Source organism: Tubulanus polymorphus, chromosome 12, assembly GCF_964204645.1.
Source record: "Tubulanus polymorphus chromosome 12, tnTubPoly1.2, whole genome shotgun sequence".
In the NCBI taxonomy this organism is placed as follows: Eukaryota; Metazoa; Nemertea; class Palaeonemertea; order Tubulaniformes; family Tubulanidae; genus Tubulanus; species Tubulanus polymorphus.
In genome coordinates this window covers 3,021,648-3,049,637 of record NC_134036.1, presented here as the reverse complement: position 1 = coordinate 3,049,637, position 27,990 = coordinate 3,021,648, and the positions used below count along the sequence as shown (strand labels likewise).

The following is a 27,990-nucleotide window of genomic DNA, read 5'->3' as shown; positions in this document are numbered from 1 at the left end:
AACTTCAGAAGAACTTGTTTACGGTTTTACGTTTCACGCGTTCGGATGAGAGTTGTAAATTAAATCGTTTATTTATACCTGTTCTCTGCGCGTTTCTTTATACCTTAATTCTTATTCATGATGCATGAAGTAATTCGGAAACTCAACGGTGAAAACATCCCAATAGACCATATTCCACAAAGAACGACTGCATCCACCTTTCTATGACATCGTCTTGTTTATTAGGCAAAGACCATTTGTAATTAATTCATTCCATTCTAAATAATTAGATGGCTTGTTTCGTCTTTGTGCTTCTACAATTATTCTACTATGACACCATCAAATACATGATACATCATGAAAGGGCTTCTTTCAATAATTGTTCGATACGTGACTTCTTCAAGTTAACTGATATTCGTGAATCAAAAATGTGTTTCTATATGGCTTCACTAAGGATTTTTAGCGTCAGTGTACCACAGTAGCCTACCGTTAGACAACCGAATGATCGTAGCTCTTAGCTTCTTAAGCCTAGCGCACACGGGCGAAGTTTTCGAGCAATTTTCGAGTACCAACTGTGGATATAAGCATTCATATTTCCTGGACTGGATAATGTGGTGCCAATGCCTCCCTGCCTCCCTTTTGCAAGATTACTCGAACAAATGTTTGACACAAAATGACTGAACATATTAAACTTCCTCTATCAGAGATTGTACCCATTCACCATACAGGGCTGGCCTACTAACGGGTCTGGCCGTTCGACTTCCAAATATGAGAACACATCTTTGGAATGGTGACCGCCTCCATGACACTGTATATATCAGTTTTATCTCGATATAACACACGATGAAAGATTTATCACAACTTTAGTTTAGTGCCCCGAGGAGGTAAGCCGAGGCAAGAAGATTTCCGATGTGTCTGGATGAAAAAAAGGATTTTCAAGAATCGAAAAACCAAAAACTGTCGTCGTCGCCTAAGAAACCGAAACACATTATCGATTTATGTTTCCGCGCTCTCTCTCGATGTCGCGGTTTAAACTATGATTATGTTATAAGTAAATAAGACTTTAATAATTGATCTAATACGCAATATGCGTGCTGCTTATCGACATTAGCCGCGGGGAGAGAATTCAAGAGAGTCGAGAGAGAGAAAGACAAGACCGCGAAAACCGATTTCCTAGAGATACCGGATTTTTTGAAGAGCCGCCGCCGATGTTGGCTTCTTCAAAATCCCGATTCTTCTTGTCGACAAGTGGATCGAGAGAACGAACGGGAATAAGATCTAATCTATACAACGAGTAGTTGAGTAGAGAGTAACGAGTAAATCTTATATCTAATCTTCTCTCTTCATTATACGTCGTTTATTCATATCTTCTCAACAGAGCAGAGTCGTCTGGTCTTGACACACATAAAATCGCGATCGATAAAATTTGTAGTATAATCATAATAAAAGACAGAGCGAGAAGCGTATAGTGTGTTCAATAATCATCGATAAAATTTCATCTCTATTTCTCAGTTTTTCGACTCTCTCAACCTCTGCCACGATCCTTTGTTAACTATTCATCCTTATCACTACCTCCTCTACCTCGCTCAATCTATACCCTCAATTCCAGTCGTTGTCTCTCGTCCCACTCACCCTCCCTAAGGTAACCATCGGGCCTGGACCCACCTTCCCGAACCTGATCACTCTCAGTCTTAATCTTTAAGTGTTATTGAGAATGAGAAAGTCGTAATTTGTAACTGATAAAACATACTTGTTCTGAATGTTTGAAATTGTTGACAATGTAGGGGTTTATTAGTAATTAATCATAACTCAACTGAATCGTTTAAGTTATTGAGAATGAGAATGAGAAGGTCGTCATTAGTAACTAATCATAATTTTACTGAATCTACACCCTCAATTCCAGTCGTTGTCTCTCATCCCACTCACCCTCCCGAAGGTATCCATCTTCCCATTGCCATATCCATACACCTATCATTTTCATCACTCATCTCTATATGCCCCTCCCTTTTTCCACCCATCTCCATTTGTTCAGTACTTGTTCAGTATCTCCCTCCCCAACCTTTTGCAGCCCTCCATGCACCTTTCCATCTCCCCGCAACACTTTCTCTCCATCCATGTATCCTTCTTCTGTTCCTCAAACTCAATATTTTTATCTACCCTCCGTCCTCTACCATCTGTCCTCTACTAATGCAATAACTCATTTATAGTACGCCTGATGATGGCTAACAGGTGTTAGCCGAAACATCGCTCTAATCATTCTCATATAGAATTTCGAATCTTGGCTTCGTTATTGTGGGATTTCTCTCGTTATCATCATGCACGGATATTGTGTATCTTCTCGTCTAACACATTTATCTTTCACTTTTGTCCAGCATTCCACGTATCTTTCTCTCCAACAGTTTCCAGCGTTCCGTGCATCTTTCAATCTCCCTCCAACACTTCAATTCTCTCCAGCCATCTCTTCATCTCCCACCAACACTTGCAAGACTCCTTCACACACTCCACGCATCTCTCCGTCTCAGTAAGTACTATGACTTCATTTCAAAGAAAATACATGTAGCCTCAATGTTTGCTTTTTTCTGGTCGGAAGTTGCTAGTGACTATAATATATCCGGTATGGACTCAGATCCTTCCGGATGGATTCAGCGTTGCTGATTATAACTGCTGCTTCAACCCCGAGGGATTCGAATTTAATCGAGTCATCCGTATCTTCTTTTCTTCTAATAGTCCGTGTAAATTAATAGGACTATGAGATCTATCACCTGTATAGCCTACTTATTGGTTTATCCACCCGCTCCGGAATTTAGCGTTCTGCGTGACAGAACGGAATCCCGTGGATAGTTGACGTCATTTGTAAATCAGGAATTCCCCCGGGTAAGCATCATCGCTGCCTCAATGGAGTCCCTACGGAGTGGATTGCTGTCCTACAATGAGGCGATCATTAAAATTACCCACCTGTTTAGAAAGGCATTCTTGACAGCAATCGAAAAGGGGAGTGCACCGTCTAGACGATGGCGTCATAAAAATCTAATTGACGCGAATATGACGTAAAGTCCATCGAGATCTCTCCAAAATTATCCGGAATCAAGATCGCAGCAAGTACACAACGAATGCGATTGTATTCATCTTTTACGGGACACGTTTATATTCTACAATATCTCTTCCAGAAACCATGACTACCTTCGTACAAGAGTTGACAACATCATCAATTTCCTTGTTTTTGTCTTCCATTTAAAAACTCAGTTTTTGCCAAACACCATTATCTTCCCCACATTTACATACTTTCACCGTGGTTCTTGTGTTGAGCATCCCTGATCTATGATTTGTAGTCCGTGTAAGCATCGCTCGTTTGGTAAAAATACATCGGGGCATCTTCCCTGTTCACCTTCCCTGAACCTTAGTGTCTGATGTACCACAGGACCAGTGGGTACAATAGGATCGTAGAGCGACGTAGATGTGTGGAGACAACCAGCCAGGACTGGATGAACTTCCCTGATCATTCTTCTTACGAATAACCTTGGCTTAAGGTATATCGGTATTGGTATGGGCTAATATGATATAAGAAGCTACTGTGTTTAAACTGTATATATGTGTTTTAACTGTATATATGGCCTTTCCAGAGTCCATTTGTATGGGATAATGTGATACAAGGAGCTACTATGTTTAAACTGTTTAATGCCCTTTTCCGGAGTCCACTGGTATATGGGCTAGTGTGAGCTACTATGTTTAAACTGTATATATTCCCTTTGCCACAGTCCATGTTGCTGCAATCACGATTTTCTATCAGAAACCTGGTTACGTATGTGTAACATCAACAGTCTCTCCCTCTTCACTCTTCCTATCACCGCCAAGCATAAATACATCGAATATGAGCCACTAAAAGTCAATTTAGGTTTATCGGTTATTGGCAAAATCCGATAATCGGAAAAACGGCATAGCCTCCGGCGTTATCGGTGCTATTGTCCGCGTTGAGACCGCTAGTCCAACAGATGACAGACTCGCGCAGACGAGAGAGAATGTTAACTCGATGATCAGAATGTTCGGTTACTCGGCTTCACTAAATTTACCATAGACGTTGATAGGGGAAAATCGCGTTCGTTCGTTCACTACTAAACTAACGATCATTTGATTTCGTCTGATGATCGTCAGCTCGCTGTTAAATGGTCGGTTCTAGCTGGGGCTGGTGGCCATTCCGCGCACGTGTGGTGCGGAGGGAGAGGCAGTGATTGAATAAATGACTTACAAGAAACAAGTGGAATATATGAATGAAAAAAGCCTGGACCCACCTTCCCAAACCTGATCACTTTCAGTCTTAGTCTTTAAGTGTTATGAGAAAGTCGTAATTTGTAACTGATAATACATACTTGTTCTGAATCTTTGAAATTGTTGACAATGTAAAGGGGTTGATTAGTAAATAATCATAACTCAACTGAAACGTTGAAGTTATTGAGAATGAGAATGAGAAGGTCGTCATAAGTAACTAATCATAATTTTACTGAATCGTTGAAGTTATTGAGAATGGGAATGAGAAGGTCGTCATAAGTAACAGATCATAATTTTCTTTGAAGATGAAAAGGTCGTCAGAAACTCAAGGATCAATTATTCTAAGGGCGTCAGAATCGTCTATAATAGTAATAAATATTTGCCTCTGCTCTTGGGAAGTTACCCTTTCTGACCTATCGGTTGATCAAAACTTCTGTTATCTTGCAATACCCGAAGGCATCGATATCATGGCAAACAATGACAAAGGCAATAGATATATTGTTTTGGGATCAGTATGGTTCTCCCTAAAGCATCATAACTAATCAGATCGACAGGTTATCTTATTACATTCATTCCTATTGGGATTTTTTGCACATGTAGATCGGCCAAATTTTCAATTGTTTCTGTTTCTATGGTCAGTCGACCATTGAGACCACCTTTAAGGAACTGGACAACACATCGGACAATAAATAATGTAATTGGTATTTGTGTTTAAGCAATGTTGACTCAACTTATTGCCATGGAGATTGTTGGTCATGCGCACGAGTGGCGAGTAAAAATTTGAATATCCATTAGACCAGTGCCGTCGTGTTGGCAGGTCCCTGTCCACTATACTTAACATCGCAAATAAACATACATTTCGCTCCGATGCTGTTGTCTGTTGTTTTTTTATTAACATTCGTTTTTTGCCGCACAGAGAGGAGAGAGAGCGAGACAGAGTAAGAGAGGGAGAGAGTGGTATGCGGGCATACGGTGTTCCTCTTAATCCGCAGTGAATTTTTCCGTCGCGACACTTATCATATATACGCATTCCTGTTTCGTAATTTTTGTGAGTTTGTGGACATCACATCCTTTTTGTGGAGACATTGCCATTCAAGACATGGTGGTTGTTTTAACTCGCGTAATAGTATCAACGTATAGATCCGCAACCCGGAACCACCCCTTTAGGACATTGTATCGCACCCTGGACTACGGCTGTCTGAAAGAATGTCGATCTCCAAACAGCTATCTACCTGCTGTCTGTACACATTCACTATTTCCCAAAACATGTTCGTCCAGGCGTCGCCACTGCCTGTGGCAATATACCCCAGATATTTTTCTTTGAAAATGCATTAGTGTCATGCCTGAACCATCAATCTTAGACAGACAGTCCCCATTATTTTGCGAAAGATGTGTTCGAATCGTCCAGACATCGCCATTCAAAGGTGATCGTCTTAAGTGGATTGGTACAGACAGCCGACTGATAGCTGCGTAAAGCCTAGAACATCAAAAACTGGGAGAATGGTGATAAGGTATCGAATCTCTGAGCAGTAGGTCGTGGATGCAGATTGATGTGTTAACTGTTTAGAGGTGTATGCTTAGACGTTTGTCAGTACGATGTATAAGATGAGTAAATACTTTTCAACGTGAACACCTGCATTCTTAATGTCGCAGACGTAGCTTACGTAACGTAACAATTACTACTACGTTAACGTTCATTTACGTTTCATATATTCACGTTAAACGGTGGAAAATCCGTCACGTAAAATCCGGCGTCACAGTTTTCTACACGTTTGTAAAGAGATGTTGACGCTGCATACGTTCGTTTGCGTTAACGTTGTCAAACACGATTCCGATGGGACGTACGTCTCCTACACATACACACACTCTTACCGACACATCGGCGTTTCTTGAATATTTCCTTAGAGATCCGTAAAGTAGGCTTCTTGCCTAAATTTCAGGGACAAATAAATGTAATGAACTCTTAATATGGCAGGTGCATTTCAAGGTCACATTTTGACTGATAATAGGAAATAGGTAATCACTTCAGTCAAATTATAGGAATCGATGCCATTTCGTCATATATTGAAAACCAGGTTTCAACCTCTCACCAAAAAACCTGATTTAGAGTGCTTGGAAATTTATTTTGGAAATTTTGCCCCATTGAATGCTTAAAATGTTCACTCATAAATCATAAGTCTTTTTGAATTTTCTGTACCTTTCTTCAAGCAGTCATTTAACATCTTGGAGTGCATCACCTGAAGCATCATGTAAGGCGCCCTGCGTATATATGATATGAGAAGCGTTCTTGGCATAACAACTCAGGCTCGTCATTATGTATTACTGCAGTATTATCGCGAATAAAAAACTTCGTTTCTAATCTCTCCCTCTTAACTGAAGCGAGAGTGATTCATTGTGTCTGAACTTGTCCACTGTGGAAAAAAGTAAAAGGAAAAAGGCAAGAGTGTAGGCCTTACCTACCAACCATTCTAAATTATCGGATTTTAGTCAACAGGTGCGCGTTTTCCTTCAGGAAATGCGCAGGTGCGCGCACAAACGTCGATTCTCAAGTAACTCTAGCTTTATAGAGTATATAAGAAGTGCTTTTAATGACGTCAATACCGTTTGATATATGTATATATTTATAATGTCTTTGCGTTAGAAATATGTTTCTTTTAAGATTAAAAAGTGGAAGGTGAAAATCAATAGCAACTTCAAAACTGTGAATATTTAAGAAAATGTCTGAGGGATGCATGAATCATTTAAGCACCCCTTGTAAGGCAGTATCCTCTTCGGAGTTGCCTAAATGTCCAGCAACTATTCTACTCAAACTATTTGGCCGGCATTTTTCTGGTATACCTTTAAGGGCAGATGATAATTATACTCTTTACAGTCTACCCCCGATAAACCGCCACCATCGTCCAATGCCAACGGAACATTGTCTCTGTATTATGTCTGTAAACTATTCAAAATTAACCACCAACACAATGCCACAATCTATATATATATCGCCAAAATCATAGATCATTATTTTGAATGCAACTTGACTCCACTGCTGAACTACTCTGAGAAGATGCACGACGTATTTTCAGAATCCAGTCAGATGGCGAGTACCGTAGTAATGACTGTTCTCTGGAAGCCGTGTATGCTGTGCAAACGACGTCACGGAAACATGTCATCTCCCAGTGAATAATGCCCGGAGACTTGATCGAGATTTATTTTTCGCCCGTAATAGAAAATCGAGTTTTAATTCGATAATCATGTGTTTAGTCAACTCTCTGCAGAGATATTAGACGTTTTGTCAGATTACAGTCAACACAGACAGACACACACTTCATACAGATGCCAGGCACGGCAGTTTATAGATAAAAAGGGAATATATCATTCAAAGGCAAACATTGTTTTCTCGTGGAATTCGAGCTTGAATTTCCGAACAAAAGAAAGTTGTAGCATCTAATGTTTATTAAATTACGCCTGAGCCGTACTAAGGGACGACCACGACCTAATCTTGTGCAATTGTGGTTCAAGGGTTAGCACGTTAACACCAGATACATCAGGGGCTGGTTCTGGAGTTAGAAGTCAATTGAAAGTTCATTGAGTTAACACCAGCTTGGCCCAGAAACGTGAAGGTGGGACTTCTTGTAAATTGAATGTTGACTAATTTCATGACGGAAAAAAAATTAGATGAATTTTTATTATTTAGACAGGTTGAAATTTAACCAATTGCAGTCTAAAACCAGTCATCTATTGGGCCCAGGTATTATTGGGACGTCTTGTAAAGGTTTGTCCGATACTCATTTCATATTGGACAAAAAATCATTTAATGATATTTTTGCTACTTGCACAGGTTAACTTCTAACCTGCTGTTACTTGCAGTCTATGAATCCGAGTTATAAAACCAGTCGTCACTATTCATCTATCACGGTATAAAATCGTTGCTGCTCATCTCAGTTTGATGGACAGCTGAATACAAGCTCGGCCGATACAAGTAGTACACATCACGTACCTCAGTCGCTCGTCCGTCATTCGTCTCTAATAGACCGTGTATCCCCGAGCTCCCGGTGCATCTGTTATAAAGAAAACCTTTTGCCGCGGTCCTAATGATAGATTTGCGACCGTTGTGTCCCTCTTTACGCCCTGTCGTCTGGTCGGAATACAAATCGAGCCCAGGCGGCGACGGCGCTGATTTCGGTATTGGCAGTCGACGGTTTTTGTGCTCGTCGGTCCCAACTGACAGTTTATCTGTTCAATATGCAGATCTTGTACTGACCGCTATTTCCCCGGTTTGTCGTATTTCTCGCTTTCCAACGAGTTTCTACAGATTACCGAACTTTCGCGCAATCGGTCTACAGCAAGTGAGGCGTAATGATTTTTTAAATCAGAGCAGTATATTTATAAGTATAACAGTTTGGAACTCCCAACAATCGTTGTGCGTTTTCTATAGCCTTACCAGCTCACCATCCCAGAAAAGGGGTACCTCAACAATCAATAATATGTGTATTTTCTGTACCGGTTCACCTCAGAAGAGGGGTCAATCAATAATTGTATGATTTCAAGGCGTATAGGTAGGCTGATGCACTCGATGGGAGGTCTTTACCAAGAACATATTCTTGCTGCCCTGCTGATCTATGACGGATGTAAAATACAAAATGGGTTTTTGATAAATCTCACACAACTGTAGTTAAAGACCAGTGTGTTAATGCAGCCTAGAGGTTTGCGTCTGCAGGTTCTCTGAGATATTTTTCGTAGTTTTGTGGGTACATAGGTAGGTACTGCTTACCCTATTCAATTTCTCTCGAATCTACGTTGACTTTTGTATAAAGAAAGCTTCAAGCAAAAATGCCAAAATGTTAAACACAATCATATTCTCATCGTGATATTAAAAAATGCATCATAATCGGAATCTTAACGTTTTATGTTTCACGGTTTAGTCAATGATCTCACCATCCTCACTATCTTTCTGTTGGGATCAATCGATTCCAACGCGACTGAAGAAATTCCCCTGGAGTCATATTACACATCACATACCGACCGACATCGCCACACATCCCCGTCGAGTTTTGAATACGACGAATCGAATTTCGTTATCAATCATTATTTTCTCGGTCGTTCGTTCAACAATTGCGTCGGGTGGTTTTTTTTCTCTAGAATAATTCGAAACTTATAGCGACGACTTTTTTGATATATAATTTCCTGCTCGCTTCACGCAGCGGTGATTTCAATTAACGGTTCGAGTAGAGAAGTGAGAAGTGAATTCACGACTCCATAGCGACTGATTTTCTGGCGCCGCAGGACTCCATCGATGCTACCGCCTGTATTGGCCCTTTGCTTCTCGAAGAGACCTGTTGAATTAAGGTGTGCGTTCAATATGTCTCTCTGTACTTAAATAAAACCATTTTCAGGGGTTAATATTCACCCCAGGATGATGTTATATGCTGAGAATATCAAGGTTTCTCATAACACGCTGGATACTTGTTATTACATCGTTCTAACATACGCGCGGACATCCATTGCTCATGGACCATGAAGTCAACTACACTTGTTTGGCTGCGCAAAACGATCAATTCCCTCAACTGTTAACCTTGTGTCTGAAGAATGTTTGGTCTACAAACTTCTGAGCGTATATTGGAATAACTCCCTACTGTCACAGTAGGACTCGTTAATATACCAGGCATCTCGCGAGGTGATCAATCAACTTTTCAATTTGCTATACCGAGAAAAAGCCGCTCAAGACATTCTCGCACCTCTACCTCTATCTCTCTATCTCCCCCACCTCTTCCATTCCCCTTCTCGGTCATTTCTCTCCTTACTTCTCTTTCCACTGTCGGCCCAATCTCTTTTTGTCTACTTCCCCATTCTTTCCCATTACGTCTCTTCGTCATTTACCCCATCTTCATTTTCCCTCGTTTCAACAACACCTCGCTAAATCTTTTCCTTCTTTCCATTGCATCTCTCCATTTTCCATTCCTTCTCCATTACAACCCCCCGAATGCTCCTCCCATCTTCTTTCATCCTCTTAATCATTTCATTAACTCCATTTAGCCATACTTCCCTATCCCAACTCTCCTACAAACTCACTGACTAGCAATGGCACTGTAAAAGCGTTTTACCAACCACCATCACTCACTGTTGTTGTACACACAGATCGTCTCGACTGAAACCGTTTGTCACCGGCAGTATATATTGCACGGTGATTGCACGAGAACTGCACAGTAGCGACGGCAGTCGGAGCCCATCAATCGCTCTGCCACATTTATCTTCGTATTTCTGTATACACCGTGAAACTCGGTAACCGGGCTCTGCGTCGTCGTCCGCTGTGAATTTGTTAACGTGTCATTTACACAAGAGATTTCGATAAACGTTTGACTGATTGGCAGTTTCGAGATCTCCTTTTAAGTGGTCTCTAACTGACTGGCTCTACGATTGATTCCCGGCAAGCTGTTTCGAGATCTACTTCCTGAATTGGCAAACTAACTGACGTCGAGTTGGTGGTTTTATTGAGCATGATAATTATTCTACAACATTTCTCACTTAGAAATATTTAGAAGTTCTTCTCTTCCGGGCCCGGTTGCACGGCTCTTGAGTTGAAATCAATTCATTCCCAGTTTCAGTTCTTAGTCAAGTTTCACTGGGTTCCAACGGTTGTGAGTACTATGAACGTCATCGTAAAAAGGCTCAGGTTTCAACTTTAAAGGAAAGTATACAAATGTAAAACAAGACAGAGATATAGACGCCGTCTCTGGCACGCAAATTAGCTGAGACAAGTGGCCATTCGTATTCTAGACACTAGTTTTATTGCTTATAGCAGATATTTTCTCTCGCTTGAATTCTAAGGAGTTGGAAAAGCAGCCGACGTTAATTCGTGCTCGTTGCAGACGATAAATTACCTTTACTGCACGTATATAGGAAATACCTTCGCGTTCTAGGCGGACGGTGACGTCCAAACGATCATCGCTGTCTGGTCAACACCGCCGGTGCATCGTCCAGACCAGAGGGGTTAGTCAGCATCTCTAATCACCATAGCTGAATCTATGAATGATTATCTATTAGCATTTGTTTGTTCCTTTATTTGTCGGTAATGAATCAAATCACAAGTAAGACCACTTTAATCATGCCATCGGGGAATTTTCGGGGACTGACACGTTTGATATTTTAAGGAAGGGTCATCCATCGCGTCAAATGGTGCAGCTTTGTGTGATGTGCTTGAGTTCGTAAGAATGCAGGTTTTGGAGTGTTTAAGTAGGCAAGCAACTATTCTATTGTTGGTGGCATCGTGGGCCTTTATGGGCGGGCATTATGGAGTGTCCATTTCACCACATCGATTCGATGATTTGTAGAGCTTTCAGGATGGATTCATCATCCATACATTGTTTACCATAACATTTTGAAGGGTTTTTTGTTCATCGCTATCCATCAAGGCAACTGTTATTGCTAATGATACAGCGATAACAAGGGAAAGAAACTAAAACAAAGCTAGGAAAAGAGTAAAATGTTTTCACAGATAATGGCATTGTAAATTGTCAAATCATGTACAAAGTTCGATATCCGATTAGCCAAAATATATAATACGTAGTTGTTAATACATTTTGACCATCCGTAAATTAACAAAGCCTGCTCTGCTAAATTCAGGCGGCGTGGGTTAGAATAACGATTATTGCTGGCAGCTTCATCCGGTCGTTTATAAAAACTGTTAAGTGGCAGTTGTGCAGGTATTTTACTGATTAACAGATCGCATCCATCGATGAAAAGTCGTCTGCGCTGCTCCGTTGCTGCAGCTACTGCGCGGCACTGGCGGAGAACGAGCAATATTGACGCTGTCAGTCGATGAATAACGACCTACCGACGAGTTTTTCTGTCTCCTTTTCTCTCCTTCTGTGAGCAATGAAAAGATCGGAGACGGTGTAACCTTGCAGCGGCAGCGATTCGCGCTTGATTTATCGCCGTGAGTGCTGTTTATCATAAAAACGAAGCGGTAAAGTCCGTTAAAGCTGTCACAACTTAGAAAAAGATTGTTATCAATCAGTCCTTCCATCTCTACTTACTAAAATCACGTGCCTCTCTCTTCAGCTCTATTGTTATTGCGTAAATACCTCCTCTTTCCGACGTCACCCCTCTGTATCTACTGGCCTAACCACTTCCTCCTTTCTCCTAGGATGTCCTCATTCAGAGGTGCCAACTGTTCCTGATTTTCAGTATTTGTTACTCTTTTATAACGAGATATAGTTCGAAGCGTACAGAAATATGAAAGATGTTACTGATGGTCTTACTGTTGATTACTGATTAATTTGAACGGAAATATGAAAGATGTTACTGAGGGTCTTACTGTTGATTACTGATTAATTTGAGCAGAAATATGAAAGATGTTACTGAGGGTCTTACTGTTGATTACTGATTAATTTGAACAGTTTTTGTTTCATTCAAATGTTCCGGAAAAATTTCAACATGTTAATGAGAACACATTTCAGAGGTTGGCTGCCCTGCTCTGTATTCTTCTACTTTGTCCATTCCACCAGATTAATTATCATTTGTGGGTTTCTCATCTTAACTTTTTGTTTAACTCCTTCAAGAAAGAATGGAAATGTACCGTCCTATTATTAACATCGTTTAAAGGCTGCATCTGGTGCCCTTAAAAGCAAATCAACATATCATCCTCTCCTCTCCCCTCTCCCTCCTCAATCAATCCGAACTCCGAACTTTATTCACTATCTCATTCCATTCCCGTTTCCATTCTATAAATTCATCGCTTTCCTCCCCGCCTGTCCGTCTATTTATGTCATTTCGTCTTTCTTTTATTATCTCCATCTCTATTCTTTCATTTCCTTTCACATTCCTATCAGCTCGGTAACAGTTTGGCTGGTTTGCTGATAACGGCTCGCTGTATTGAGAAGTTGACAGCCGTAGTTCCACAATCAACTGCAGAGAGTTGTTTAAAATTCGATACGATAATTAAGTGGTTCATTACAAACTTCCAAATTAAGTTGAATGCGTTTGACAATACCATTCAAACTCACAGGACAAAAAAAATTCTTCGACACGTGATCTCTGAACACGAAATGGTGCTTCATAATCTTTCGAAAATCGCGAATCCATTTCTTGCTCGTTAGGTTTTTTCTACAAGTCGTAGTAGAGGTGACTCTTTAATAATGGATCAGGACCTATACCACCTTAGAACCCCATTACCACTCCCCGTTATCCGTTGTTTTCATCTTTTTGAGAACATGACGTTTTATAAGATCTAAGTGGATAAGCTTCACTGCCAGTGATGGTGTATTCTCTTCCGTGGGTATTTGAAATTCACGACGTTTGTTGTTTCATATTTTTGTAGCTTGCACGGAAAAAATATTTCGTTGACAAAAAATGCCTGTTAGATTCTTATGAGTTTTCAGAACATCATTGGAACAAATATACCCCAATGTATCTATATAACTACATAAATTTGGTGTTGTCATAGGGGCATTCACAATCATAATTATTAATCAATGTCATAAAAGTTTTTATGACAGTTGGCTGCCATCTCCTTCTGGAAGAGCATGTAGCACCGTATTATGTCTATGATGTCATAGGTGCTTCCGAAGAGGCATCCATTTTTTTCTGTTGAAGCGGTCGTTATATTAATTCGATGGTACCATATGGGGATTTATGGTGGTTGGCATCGTTTTGTGGTAAGGTCTCTGCGATATCATTTTGATGATGTTATAAGCCGATTTATGGAAGCAGCAGCTATTTGTAACGTATGTTCTACTTACCGTTTGTGATTGGAACGAATGGAGATGCGACGAATACGAGTTGGATAACGGCTACAGCGAATACGGACGACGGCGACAACGAGGACATGTTCGGCAGTTTGATGATATTGTGGGTTTCTGAAAAATACGAAAACGAACGACATATTTTAGAATGCAGAAAATAGAATGAGCATGCCAGACTCTAGACAAGAGTTGAATTCCGGATCATGATTTGAATTCCGTGCATCAATGGATACACGCGTGCTTTCGATAACTTTTTCATGTTCATCGACGACTTCAGCGTTTTGTTTGGCTTTTTCGACTTTTTCCAAGCCTCTTAACCTCTTCCTAGTCTATATTTTCATCCATGTATCTGTCAACTATCGTTCCGCTAACTCTCCATCCTCCCATTTGGTCTCCTCCAATGAAAGGCATCTCCAACATTTCAATTATCATTGATCTTCTGTTTGGGAGCCATCTATTGCTCTTAGCCTCTCTTAAATCGATCTGTGTCTTCATGATATCTTGCACCGTCTCTTCTAGAATACTCGACATCGCGTACCGAATAATCGACCCTTAACTCATACCTCTTCATACCAATCTTCGTCTTTATACATGTCACTATTTTTCGCACATGAAAGACATGTTCCACACACTGTTCTTATTCCGGCATCGCCCCGCTTTCTCCTCCTGCTTCTTTCTCTGTCTTTGTCTTTTTCGTAATCCCCTTCCCTCGTCTATATGAGAACCACTCACCGATCTTTGCTCAGTCAGTCTCATCATCTATAACTGTCCCTTCTTACTCCTGGATGACATGTCCAACAATCTCCTACTCATATCTCCTATCCCTCACCCGCATTTCTCTCTTCCAGATATCGGCTTGCCGGTCTATGCCATGCTCCCCCACCCATCCGGCGCTCAGTCTCCTGGTGGGAGCACCCATCCCCCCAGTGGCGTGCAAGCCGCCGATTGTAATTCAGACAATGTTCCACGTCACGTCGCGATTATTTCTAAACGCAGGCGATAATGCGATTCGTCACGTTTTATGGCCGCGCGTTATTAGCCGTCGTATTTGAACGGTTACCGGTGGTAATTAGTAGATAATGCTCCCGGTGAAGAATAATATGATATCCGAGATTTTTCGCTAAACGAGGCTAACTATGTCTAACGACGCGACACGAATTTAAAAACAATTTTCAACGTCGCCAGAAATTATAAAAAATGATAATAGAGCAGAATTTAACAAGGACCACTTTAGAAATAGTGCTTCGGGAGCCGATTCGGTTATTTGTTATTAATACCCGTGCACTTATTTTCATTGTGACCTGGGACCTAGGTGTCACCGGCAGTGCCCCCAGGCGGATTGCATTAGAACTACTACGATATATATTGTGATGACGGCGATATCGGTTATGTTACATATTATGTATACATGTGTAGGGTTTAATGGTAGAATTATACGCCTAAATGTCACGGCATTAAGGGATAAGATTCCCCCGAGCAAAGAAGGAACTGGAGTCGATTCAAGTTCAAATGACGATGAAGTAATGGCTAAAATTGAAAGTACGTTAACGACGACCACCTAAGAAGAAAAAGTCATCGTGATTTCTTCTATAGAAAGCCACAGTGTAAGCGCCAGCATCCTATATAGTGGCCTAGCCTTTAACTACCCTGCCCGCCTCTCGCTGATAGGGTTGCAGTAGCATAGTCGCGTTACCTTCGAATTACTTCCCATCATCTCACAGCGATTGGAGCAACACCTTAGTGGCGTTACCTTGGTAAAACTGCCCATCCTTCCACAGCAATGCCCTAGTTGCGTAATCTTCAAATAATTTCTCATCCTTTCACATCGATGGGAGCAACACCCTAATGAGGTTACCTACAAATAACTCCTATCTGATCGTATAGCACGATCATTTACCTACACAATCATATAGCACGATCATTATTTAGTGCATCTCGTACATAATTCTCCAAGATCCCTTGTAACAAACACCTTAAGGCAAAGGCCGACGGGGAGTTGTGCCCTCTTTTCATAATCATCTGAACTTTGACTAATCAACAATCTTCCCAGAGGGATGACCTTCTTGTGATAAACGGCCGTCAATTTTAACTAATCACCGAGTGACACGTTAAATATGTCGACAAGAACACTACGATTGACTGATTCCTCGCGGGATAAGGGTATCCGGTACATTGTGTTATAATTGTCAATCTGAAATTCTCTGTAAGCCAAACATAAACTGTACGACTCTCGACTGGAAGTACTGCTATCGAGCACGCGTCGTACGCTGTTCGATCAGTGATCTGGATGTCGATACCTCGTCGGAATATTGACTGTACAGCTCAGCTCATCATCCACGTCGATCGACGATATTTTTGTAATAGTTAATAAAATCGCTTTGAAAGATCAAAGTTTTTCAACGCGAGATTTGAAATATTGATTTACGTGAATTAGTCACGCTGCTTCGTCAGACCTTGGCATCGATTCCAGGAGTCTGGCGGAAAGCACACTTTCTATACCTCGAACACAAGCGATTATATCAATATTCCAGCTTTTGGGTTTTGTAATCCGATTTCAATACCTAAAATTCCCACCTTCAATGACCCACTGTTTCATTGTAGGTAGGTTTTAGAGACGCTCTGTATTAAAAAAAAATATCGTATGAATACAAGAGCGTTGAGGAAATGTAGCAATTTGAACTATGTAGTAAGCCGTCTGTTGTGTTTACCCAGAACTAGGTAAAGAGCTCACGTTCAGGGCCAGTTACGAAGCAATAGCTTAAATCTAACACCAGTATTAGACCAACTAAGTTCTTAAACCATTCTAAAAGAGCTCACACCCAAAGGCCAATTGCCTAGTAATGGGTTAGATTTTCAAACCGGTCTTAGACCGGTAGCCAATCTAAAAACTTGAGACCCTTCTTAGATTCAAGCCCACTTGGCAACTGGGCCCTGTTCTTCAAAATTCCTTTCTCGTATTTCGTCTTTGCACCGTGAATTCGGCACTTGCACTTTTTTATTTGGATTTTTTTCTCACGCGATTACGTCCGGCAGTCTGTTGTCGGTTCGAGCCGAAACTCGGATACCAACCCCCGCCACTCTGTTTTGTACCGATCGATGAATACTCGATTGAACGATAATTCATAGATTAATTTAGATCAGAGTTACGTAGCTCTATATCTCTCTCTCCCGCTTCCGTCTTCCTCGTGTCACGACGGATCGGAATCGTTTGTAATTACGTTTTCATTCATTCGCAGACACAACGTTAACGTTTTTATACATGTTTGTTTTACATCGTGCGAAACTCGCCGTCTAAATCCTTCAATTTCCAAGTATTTTCATCAATCTTAAAATATGAATGAATGTTGACGATATAACATACAATTCTAGGTTACGCTGTATAATAGTTTTGATCTAATGATCTCGGTAGTGTTTAAAACACGGGGTGGATCATCGGGGACTTATACAAGTCCATCACATTTTTTTAAGTGTCCTTTTTTTCATTTTGTCTTTCTTCGTTTTCCACGTAAACATTGTCCGTCTATCTTGAAATACTAATGAATGCCCTGATATAAGATAGAATCCTATAATGATCACAATAGTCTGAAAATATCCTGCTTTTTATGTTCGACGTTTCTTCGAGAATCTTGTGGGATTTTCTCTCATGGTATGTTTACAACATTGACTCAGAGTGTTTCATCAAGACTATAATTTCCAGTTGATCGAATTGCAGGAGAGCAGCGAGTAGAAGTCGGACACAATAGGTTCTCGGAGAACCCCCTCTTCTCACGGAAGCGCAACGAGTAGAAAGGACACAATAGATTGTCAGTGAACCCCCTCTTCTCTCGGGGGTAGAACATACCATGGACGTATAAACTAGTTTATACGTCCATGAACCGACACAGTAGCTTCTCGATGAACCCCATCTCATGGGAGCGCGGGATGTAGAACAGACACAATAGAATCTTAGTAAAACGGCCTCACAGATTTATCGTGACTGAAGGCCGTTCTAACTAGTCTAGACATTTTTTCTTCGTAAATGATCATTAAAATGGAAACATATATTCGGTCTAACTCCCAAAACCAATACCCCTAAAACATAAAGTCTCGATATAATGTGAAAGGCATAAACTATACAAGAGTACAAGTGTACCACGGATAGAAAATGAAATACACAGCCATATATCTCGTGTATATGGCGATGGCCATAATTCCTAACGACCAAAAACGATGCCAAACTGTCTCTTGTGAGTTAAGTTCGTCGCACGCGAAATTGTAATAAATTCAATTTTACGCCATGAACGTTGGTCGAGCGACATCCGGCGTCCCGTTTCGGTACATTCTCCTGATCCTAGGTTTTTTTGGGTAGAAATGTTGGGTAAAATATATTGGGTAATTTTTTTCTATATGAATGGCGGATAAGAATACATATTTATCACAATATTCGCAAAATATTTAATTTTTACCTGTATTTTATTTTAATCCCCCATTTATATAGAAAAAAATTACCCAATATATTTTTACCCAACATTTTTACCCAAAAAACCTACCTAGCCTCATGCCTCATACCCCTGGTATGAAACCCCCAACTTTCCTCCCCGTCTATCGTCTCTCCCTCGTCTATCCACGCCTTCTCATTTCTCCGTCCGTGTCAGTGATTCGAAATCTGTGTTTATTTCTGCCGGTCGATCTCGATTCGCTCCCCTCTCAATACACTCGACTATGTATTCGCATTTTGCCGGCTGCTGTGATCAATGAGGTTCATGTTAACTGCATAAACAAAATGTTGCCCCGAATGAATGTGTATAAATGTCACGCCGGAGCTTCTTCACCGGTGAATATGTATCAATCTAGCCACGACGACCTCCAGGAGTTTTGACCGCTGGCTCGGAACTGGGTCTTACTTTGAATCCATGGACGCCATGTCTTTTGATATACCATGGGTTTATTTGGGCCCACGTTTACTCAACACGGACAACCAAACAAAAGTGAGTTGGCTCGGAACCCGGCTATCCGATGGTCTTGCTTAGAAGCCATGTATATGCCATCTCTGTTTTATATATCTCAACACGGACATGGAAGGAATCTTAAAATGTAGAATAGACTTAGAACAGGCATATTTTGGACTCATTGTAGCCCAAGAAAAGCGTAACAGAGAATCGAGGAGATATTACAGGGGCTGCTGATTGGTCGATCGGTTGGTGTTAGTAAGACGCGCAGATGGTTAAAGTTTTGATCTAATGATCTCGGTAGTGTTTGGCGATAGCGTAGGGGAGCGTGTCGCAGCCGACACAAACTGCGTGGACTCAAGTCGATATGATTTCAATATCTCCAGGGACCAAGTCGCAATCCAAGGAAAACTGACTCTTATCGATCGATTGAATACAAACAGTACGCACATCCTGAATTTCTGTCTGGCTCCAAAATCCTCCACACATACATACATATTAAGCTGGCAATTTTCCGCATGTCACCACATCAGTTTTCGATGATGTCATAGGGTGATTTATGGAAGCTGGTATCTTTTTTCGAAGTGTGTCTATATGACTGCTTAGATTTCTTTATGTCATAGGAGGATTTATAGAAGCAGACATTTTTTCTTTATCGCAGTCTTTATCACGATTCTCTTGGTGTTGGGGGATTTATGAAGGCTGTCATCTTGGACGGGTATGTTGTCGTAGGTCTTGTTGTGGGATAAAGGTTTTTGATGACCAGAGTCACCATTGTTCGTAAATGCAGAATCGACGGAAACGGGATGTTGACTTTTATTTAGGTTTAATGCGAGAATGTCGTGCTATTCACAATCAAGCTACAGCCGGCCCCCTATCGCTTTCACTCTAAGATCTGATATAGAACGCTTTCTAATCTCCGAAAATTATTAAACATCGGCTTCATCCACACTTCAATCTATCATACCACGAGCATGTGTAAGTATCGTACTAGATAACGTTTCGCATTCATTAATTTGTGAGGAATTGCGTCTTTAGTGGTAGGTTTTTCTACCAAACAGGAACTATATTTAGAGGAATGTTATTGAATGAATAAGTGAAGCCTTGATGCGTATATGCAGAAATAGCCGGTAGATCGAGTTAAAATGCTCAGTAACAATTTGATAACTTTGAATAGAGAATAAAGCATGTACATGTATGAGTAAACTGCCTTTCAAGCAAAGGACCATCCAATTAAACAAAGAACACAAAAAAAAGATTTTTGAAGAGTTATTGGTGAAATATGAAAAGCTAATTTTTGAATAGAACAGGCCTATCTAAAGATAAGGTTTACTCGATCATGTAATTATCCTTAAAAAAAACATATAAACGCCATAAATGTTGCACTATTGAATGTAGAGTTACAAAAAAAAACGTCTCCATTACGATGAAAAACCTTACAATCTACTTAATGATGTAATAAACCAAAAAAATCATCCCATCTACGGAGGGTTGCCTTTATTGAATGTTAAAACAACTTTCAAACAGAAACTTCTTTCATCCATCAATGGAATATTTCATGCTTAAATAGAACCTTTACGCCATAGATCAAGACAAATGTGCAGTTTTAAAAACATTCTCGGCAATATTGCCTCTAAATTGGCACGTATTATGGAGACTAACTGAGCGGTGGTGAGTGAACGAGATGTAAGCAGTGTTGATTCATATCCTCTCGAATGGTAAAATTTTTAGCTGGGCCCAGGTGGAACATTATCCCAGTGGTGCGGAATTTATTTACGATGAAATGTGCCGTCGTGTGTAGAGCAGAAAACTAGTGATGAATATAAGTCGTCGACGTAATAACGGCAACGGCAGCAGCAGGAGTAGAAAAATGGGTGAGAGGGGGGAGAGGGGGATGGGGTGATAAGAGACTTGGATAGAGTGAGAGGAGCTAGAGTGTGAAGGCTGGGTTTCACGAGCTGTTCCACGAGGTTATAGCTTTTCCCTGTCGAGAACGAGCTGGATAATGCAACAGCAGGAATACGAAATTCCAAGATTTCACGATGCAGCGAATTGGTGGGGTTGGAACCCTCGTGAAACCAGACTTTATGGGATGTATGATGGGAATTGTGGAGAGGGAAGAGAGGCAGGACGAAGCTGTAAGGAAGAAGGCAGAATAGAAGACGAAGGAACGGTAGTAGGCTTAAAATAGAATCCGCTTAATTCGGATCATTTTGGACCAAAAAAATCGATCCGCTTAACGGGAAATCCAGATTAAAAGTCATTTTCTTGTATAATGTTACAAATGGTCTGCATTAATATGGTCCGGATTAAACCGAAGTCCAGATTAAGCCGATCCGGATTAAGCTGGTTTGACTGTAGCAGCAATGTAGCCAGATACAGATGAAAGGTGATGTAGATGTGAGAGTTTGAGCTAGGGTATAGGTCTATGATAGAAGTGACAGAGGCGGATGAGTGAGAATGAAAGAGGTGGAATATGAAGGGAGATGATTAGAGATAAGACATACAGCGGATAATGAGCGACATAAAGCATGAGCGAAACCGAAAACACAAAAGGGAACAAAAAAAGTTCTTCCATCATAATCAATGAAATCATTGTTTTCATACAATTCAGACAGATTTACCGTTGCGGAAGGTACGTGCACAACGTACGTATTATTTCAGTAATAATATCACAGACTGATTAATATTTTTCAAAAAATATAAGATTATAAACTAGTTTGGGGTGTGCGGCTGGTGTGTGGGTTGTGTGGGTGCATCGGAGCAGCTGGCGTCCAGTAACGTAGTCTAAGTCTATATTAATTACGATTGTAAAAATTCCATGTATATCGTGGAGATCACTGCTAATGATTTGGACTAGATTAAAGCTTCTATACAGGGGGTGCCTTTAAGTTTTCGTAAATGGCAGAGACCATGAATAGTGATAGAAGATGAAGTATTGAGCACCATCAATACAATGGCTGTTAAAGATGCCAATGGCAAAATGAGATTTAAAATGATTGAATTCATACAGTGCGAGCATACTTAAATAATTTAGACTATACGGGAATGAGAAGAGAATAGCAGCTTCAATCTAAAGGCAGAGGGCGAGGAAAATGTGGGCCTAATACCCTAATACAACTGACTTATCATAGAAACATAGGCTACTGGTTGCATTGCTATCATTGCAAATATTGTGTTCAGTTGTCTCAAATCCTTACGGCTTACTGGTTTCATGTGTTTAAGGCTATGCCGTCGTCAGCCATCTTTGATGCGCGCGCATCGTTGTATCTATGGTAATAAACTGGGCAACAATGTAATCGGTTATTATTCGAGCACCTGCTCGTGGCAATCAGACGGCAGGATGTTTCGAGTTTATCCGTAAATTGGTCATCGAGGAAAACTAGCGGCTATGTAAGAGAGATGGAGAGCTGTGACTGTGGTTAGACTGGGATAAGTATTCTGAGCTCAACCGCAGTTGCCACCAGTTGCGGCTCATATGATCTAATAAGCTATCCTGTTATTCGTATTTAACTGCGAGTTGTTGTTCCCGGGAAATCGATTCGAAGTGGACACACAATTACCGGTGTAATACCGAACCTCCCGGCTGCGTCGGTCGACACCGATACGGGATACGGTGTTCAGAGGCCGTATATAAGTCTACTAGAATGATTTTTGTTAGAATGAATATTCTCATTTTACAATGAAGTTACTGGCAAGCTTTGCCATGGTCATTGTCGCTGGAGTTCCTATTCCATGTGTTCATGGTATTTTGAGGGTTGCACAGTCAAGGTGAAGATATCTAAGACAAATATGAATCCATCTTGGTACTAATGCTCTTCTCATAACAGGTCCTACGAATTAAGACGACCAACTTTTAACTTTAAAGTCATAACTTAACAACTAGGGGCGGTTTTATTGACCGGTATTACCTTTAACACGGGGGTTAACTCAATTGAAAATGAATTGAGTTAGCCCCCGGGTTAAAGGTAATACCAGTCTATAAAACCGGCCCTAGGATTGCAAATTGTTAATTGTTTACTAGTTTATTGGACGAGGAGTTTCGCCTAACCGCCTTGAGTGTGTCGATTTGTGAAACCGAGTTAGTCTGAAGAACCGGTGAAGATTTTCCGTCTCTGATTAATTGGAATTGATCGGGCATTATAATTAGTCATACTGGCTTAATTGATCCGGTTAATAATTGATTATTGAATTTCTCTTAATTATCAGATATTTCAACGGGTAAATTGAGATTACGCGTATAAATATCGAAATGGTGTCGTTGCAGTTGACGCGTTTAAACGAAATCGAACAGAATTCAGAAGCGATTCGATTCAATCTAGATCTTAGTTATTAATTTTCTCGACGCCAAAAAACCGTTGCAATAATGTTTATGTACATCGATACCTAGTATGCGTTGGTTACGTGTGAGTCGATGTTCACTACGTCATCAATATTAGTGTTTCAAAATAACAATTACAATTGGCATTTATTTTGTAATTGAATGGGCCTATATTTCTCTCTTATCTTATTTTCTGATAAATTTCAATAACTATTTTTGAGATGATGTGCATTACGTCATCGATATATCGGCGTTAGACTGGCGTCGATAAAGCTTCAAGTTAGTCTTCTTGTCTAGCGTTAAGCTATAAAAGGCAATATCATTAAGCCTAATCGTTTTAGATCGTCACCAAATAATTTTTTTGAGACGATCAAAAATCTAGATTAAATCTCAGAGTATCAGATATTTTCTCTTGAATTCATTTCCATCCGCAGTGATAAAATCGTTGCGGCTTTTTAAATCTTATCGCTATACGATCCGTGTATACTACATCGACTGCAACAACTTAACTGGAACATTTTTCTCATCTTCTCCACTGTCGAGCTGATGTAGTCGCGCGCGAAGAACAACGGTTCTCTGCGCGATTTAAACATTCAAAATAACCGTCATCGCTCTCTCGATCCATCCGGGAATCGAGGCAGAGAAGTTTTATTGATCGGTACATATCTGTAACTGACGGAAACTATATGAATCTGGTCGATCGCCTGGACTAGAGCGAATCCTCTACGCGCTATGTAACAACAGTATTTTTGATATCAATACAGATCTCGAAGACAGGAAATTATGTACAGTAACTACCGGTAGCAACTGTGCTGGCTTTAGTTATTTCATCTTAGCGACCGTTTTCGTGACTTCTATATCTTTATAAATGTGTGTGATCAAACACATAAATGGCTGATGCTTATTGTGACGCTAAATGCTAATCATGTCTCCGTGGCATTGATTTTTTGGTGCAATTTTTGAATGTTGTTTGGTCGCATCCTTAGAGCTAGGAACTTGGGTCAAGTTTCACGAAAAGGTTCATAATTCTAAAACGTTTTTTTTTTTTAAATTTATATCCCAAGTATCAGGACAACCTAAGCTTAATCAAGTCGTTCGCTGGCTTATCAATTTATGGAGTTCCATTCCAACAACTTAAGACCACTCTTAAGGTTTAATACAATTTGGACATGACCATCTAAATGGGTCCAGTAGTAAATTGCACAGTTATGATTCGCAATCCAGTAGTTTATTTCACTTCTCTTGAATTCTTGTTCGGGCACTCTTATATTTTCATCCAGTCCTGGAGAAGTGGTTTTATCCACAATGATCTCCGTCGCTCAACGATATCCTCTAAGGTATATCAGACACTAAGGTTCTTCATGCAACTATGTTAGATGATCGCTGTATACGTTAAGAAGTGAAAGAACGAATTTTCTTTTTTCTCTTTGAATGAAATAAATTCTCTCTCAACTTCATCAAACAGCGTCTTGTTGCCAGTTGTAACGTTGCTCAAGCTGCCGTCTAATGCAGCATTCTGATTGTATTTCCCTTAAAGACCAACTTAACAATTCAACGTACGGTAGTATTTTTCTTTCCGTCAGAAAAAGATGGAAGGTAACGATCAGTGAGCTTTAAATCTTTTATTTCGAATTCAAACGCTTTCCAATCCTGTGATTAGGTTGCCGAACGATTCACGCGAAGATTCTACTCAATACACTTCATTGAGTTTGGCAGGGTTTTTTTTTTCTCGCCAACGAATTTAAAATACTAATGGGGGTATATCGACACACACCAGATGGCGTAACGGTACACTAAAGTAAAACTTAGTAAGACAATATTTTGCTGAAGTTCCGAATGATCGTTATTTTGAAAAAAAAAATTTACTCATTAAATGATCTTATTACTCACTCACCTAAAGATCTTGCAGTATTTTGCAAGAAACTATGATTAAAAAATTCAATTTATCTACCGAATAATTGCCCTCATTAATATTTGTCTCTAGTGTTTTATTTGAATGTTTATCCCTATGTAAGTATTTAACCTAAAGTAGCTCGTATAATTGTTTTTTTTTTGCTCAATACTTTTTCGTTTGTCTCCAGAACCCTGGCGCATTTTGAAAACTCCTACTTTTTGTAAAGGTCTCCCCTCGGTGCAAATCTAAGCTGTCATTATAAAACAAATATTTTAGGTACGACCTCAAATCCCAAACATTGACCAGTGTAATGTACTACTTCAAGAATTTCCCAAAATCCCATAATTGACCGAATATGCCTGATGGCCCAAAAACGTTCAATCATCCCAATGAATAAATACACAGCCAAACGAAGTTCTGGTTCGGTTTGCCAGGATGGCCTTCTAAAGGTTTGGGAGGACGCATCCACATAGAAGCAGTCTTAATCGGTAAGGTGCAGTTTGAAGTTCTCTGTCCCGTTACTTTGCCGTGACCGCCAAATTAGTGCCAGAGATTTATACGTATTTTTATGTGACAAAGGCGCAGGATTTTATGGCTCTAAATACCACAACAACATCAGGAACTAGTGACCTTTCTGAACCTTTGAGTGTATTTCTATAAACGCCACGCCACGATGGTGAAGCCGGCAATGGCTTTATGACCCTCGCGATGCGGTTTTTGATGAAAGAATAGATTAGATAAATGAATGTGTATAAGATGCATTAGTGTGAGTACCCGACAAAACAATCAACCCCTGCCTCTCCCCCTCTCTCCCTCGCCCCCTCTTCCATAGCTACAGTTATATACCTACATTAAATTCGCTTGGTTTAGCAATGAAATAAAGCAAATATGAATATATATATATGGCATATCATAATGATGAGATAGAAAAAATGGGAGAAACGAGAAAATTGCGCCTCGTTCATCAACATTCCATCGAAATGACTTCCATATTTAATCCGTATAAATAATGCACTTGTATACACAGAGATATATGTATGTAGTTTATTTGGTACATCGATATATAAGATATATATATATATAGAGCATCATCGGAAACTGCTACTGCTGCTGCTGCTGTTGCTGCTGATGATGATGACAATGATAATGACGATGGACTAAATAAAGATAATTGTATACAACAATATATGTACAGTCGTAACGCATTACTAATGTTGTAATATCGTAGATTTGATAGTGAGGTGCTAAAACAATCCCTGTTTGGTTAATGATGCGATAATGATATCTTCTGTGTGCGTACGTAAGCCTTACAACGAAATAGTGAAAAGTGTCAGGTACTGATATACTGGCGCTAAGCTGTAGTGAATGATTTGTCTAGAACGCGGTTTTTCGAAATTGGAAAAAGTATTTTGAAATATTTTTTCCACTCGATCATTCAAATAATTCAATAGCTTATTGTCAGTTCGATGGTATGTATTCATACATTAGCTAACATTACGCAACTGGTTCCTGTACTGTGATATTTAAAAAACTGATTGACAACCTTCCACGAGTAACCGGTCCTTGTATATTAAGAAAGAACCTTTCATTTAAGAACCTTTCAGTAACTGACCCCTGTACCGCAATTCTTAAGAACTGATTTACAGCCCTCATTACGACGGTAACCGTTATGATATTCAATAAAAAAACCCATCAGCTGACACAGGTGTGTCGTCGGTATCATAGAATACAGTACGTTTAAATTTCAATTTATACCAATGTGACGCGCAATTGGCTTAAAATCTATTTCTCGCTTGTACTAAAGCTTAAAATCCTCTTTAACATCGGTAGACATCGTGCCGGCTTGCTTAGTTCTCATGTCACGCAAACTCACAAATGATCATTGTGTCTGTTAGTTTCAACAGGCAAATATTGATTTTCAGACAGTTCGCGCTCTCGACTGTTTTTTTTAGTCAAACATTTTTCCGCGGTGCTTCAGAAAAACGACCAACGTCGCATAGAAATCGGAGGTGGAGAAGATGAGGGCGGTGAGCTTACACTCTGTAATGCCGGCGAAAAAAAAACGTACGCTCAACAATCTTATCCACACGATTTCTATTGTGTCATCATAAGTAATTAGGATTTGACTGATTCAGTGAAGTCATAGAGAATGAGTAACTAGTAACTAATCATAATTCTGCTGAATCGTTGAAGTCATTGAGAATGAGAAGGTCGTCATTAGTAACTAATCATAATTTTACTGAATCGTTGAAGTCATTGAGAATGAGAAGGTCGCCATTAGTAACTAATCATAATTTTACTGAATCGTTGAAGTTATTGAGAATGAGAAGGTCGTCACTAGTAACAAATCATAATTTTACTGAATCGTTGAAGTTATCGAGAATGAGAAGGTCGTCACTAGTAACTAATCATAATTTTACTGAATCGTTGAAGTCATTGAGAATGAGAAGGTCGTCATTAGTAACTAATCATAATTTTACTGAATCGTTGAAGTCATTGAGAATGAGAAGGTCGTCACTAGTAATTAATCATAATTTTACTGAATCGTTGAAGTTATCGAGAATGAGAAGGTCGTCATCAGTAACTAATCATAATTCTACTGAATCGTTGAAGTCATTGAGAATAGAAGTATATCATTCATGAAAAGATTTTGGTTTTAGAATGTTCCATTTAAATTCACATTTCAAACTGTACTCTGAATGAACTCTGATAACTGTTCATTTTTTCTCGGCGCCTTCAAATGGATAAATGGATTTTTTCCAGGATGGAGGCGTTTGCTCTGTTAGTGCTGATTACATACGTACACGATAGAAAAACGATTTTATTGGCAAAATAACGAATACGAACGTTATAGATTTTACCCCATCGCTGAATTTC

General features: G+C 40.0%; 1 protein-coding gene across 1 annotated transcript in view; it reads left to right on the top strand.

Annotated features, from left to right (window-relative positions):
* The window catches only part of LOC141914323 (sarcoplasmic calcium-binding proteins I, III, and IV-like), a 119,192-nt gene that overhangs the window by 63,896 nt on the left and 27,306 nt on the right, over positions 1-27,990 (top strand). The window lies entirely within an intron of this gene.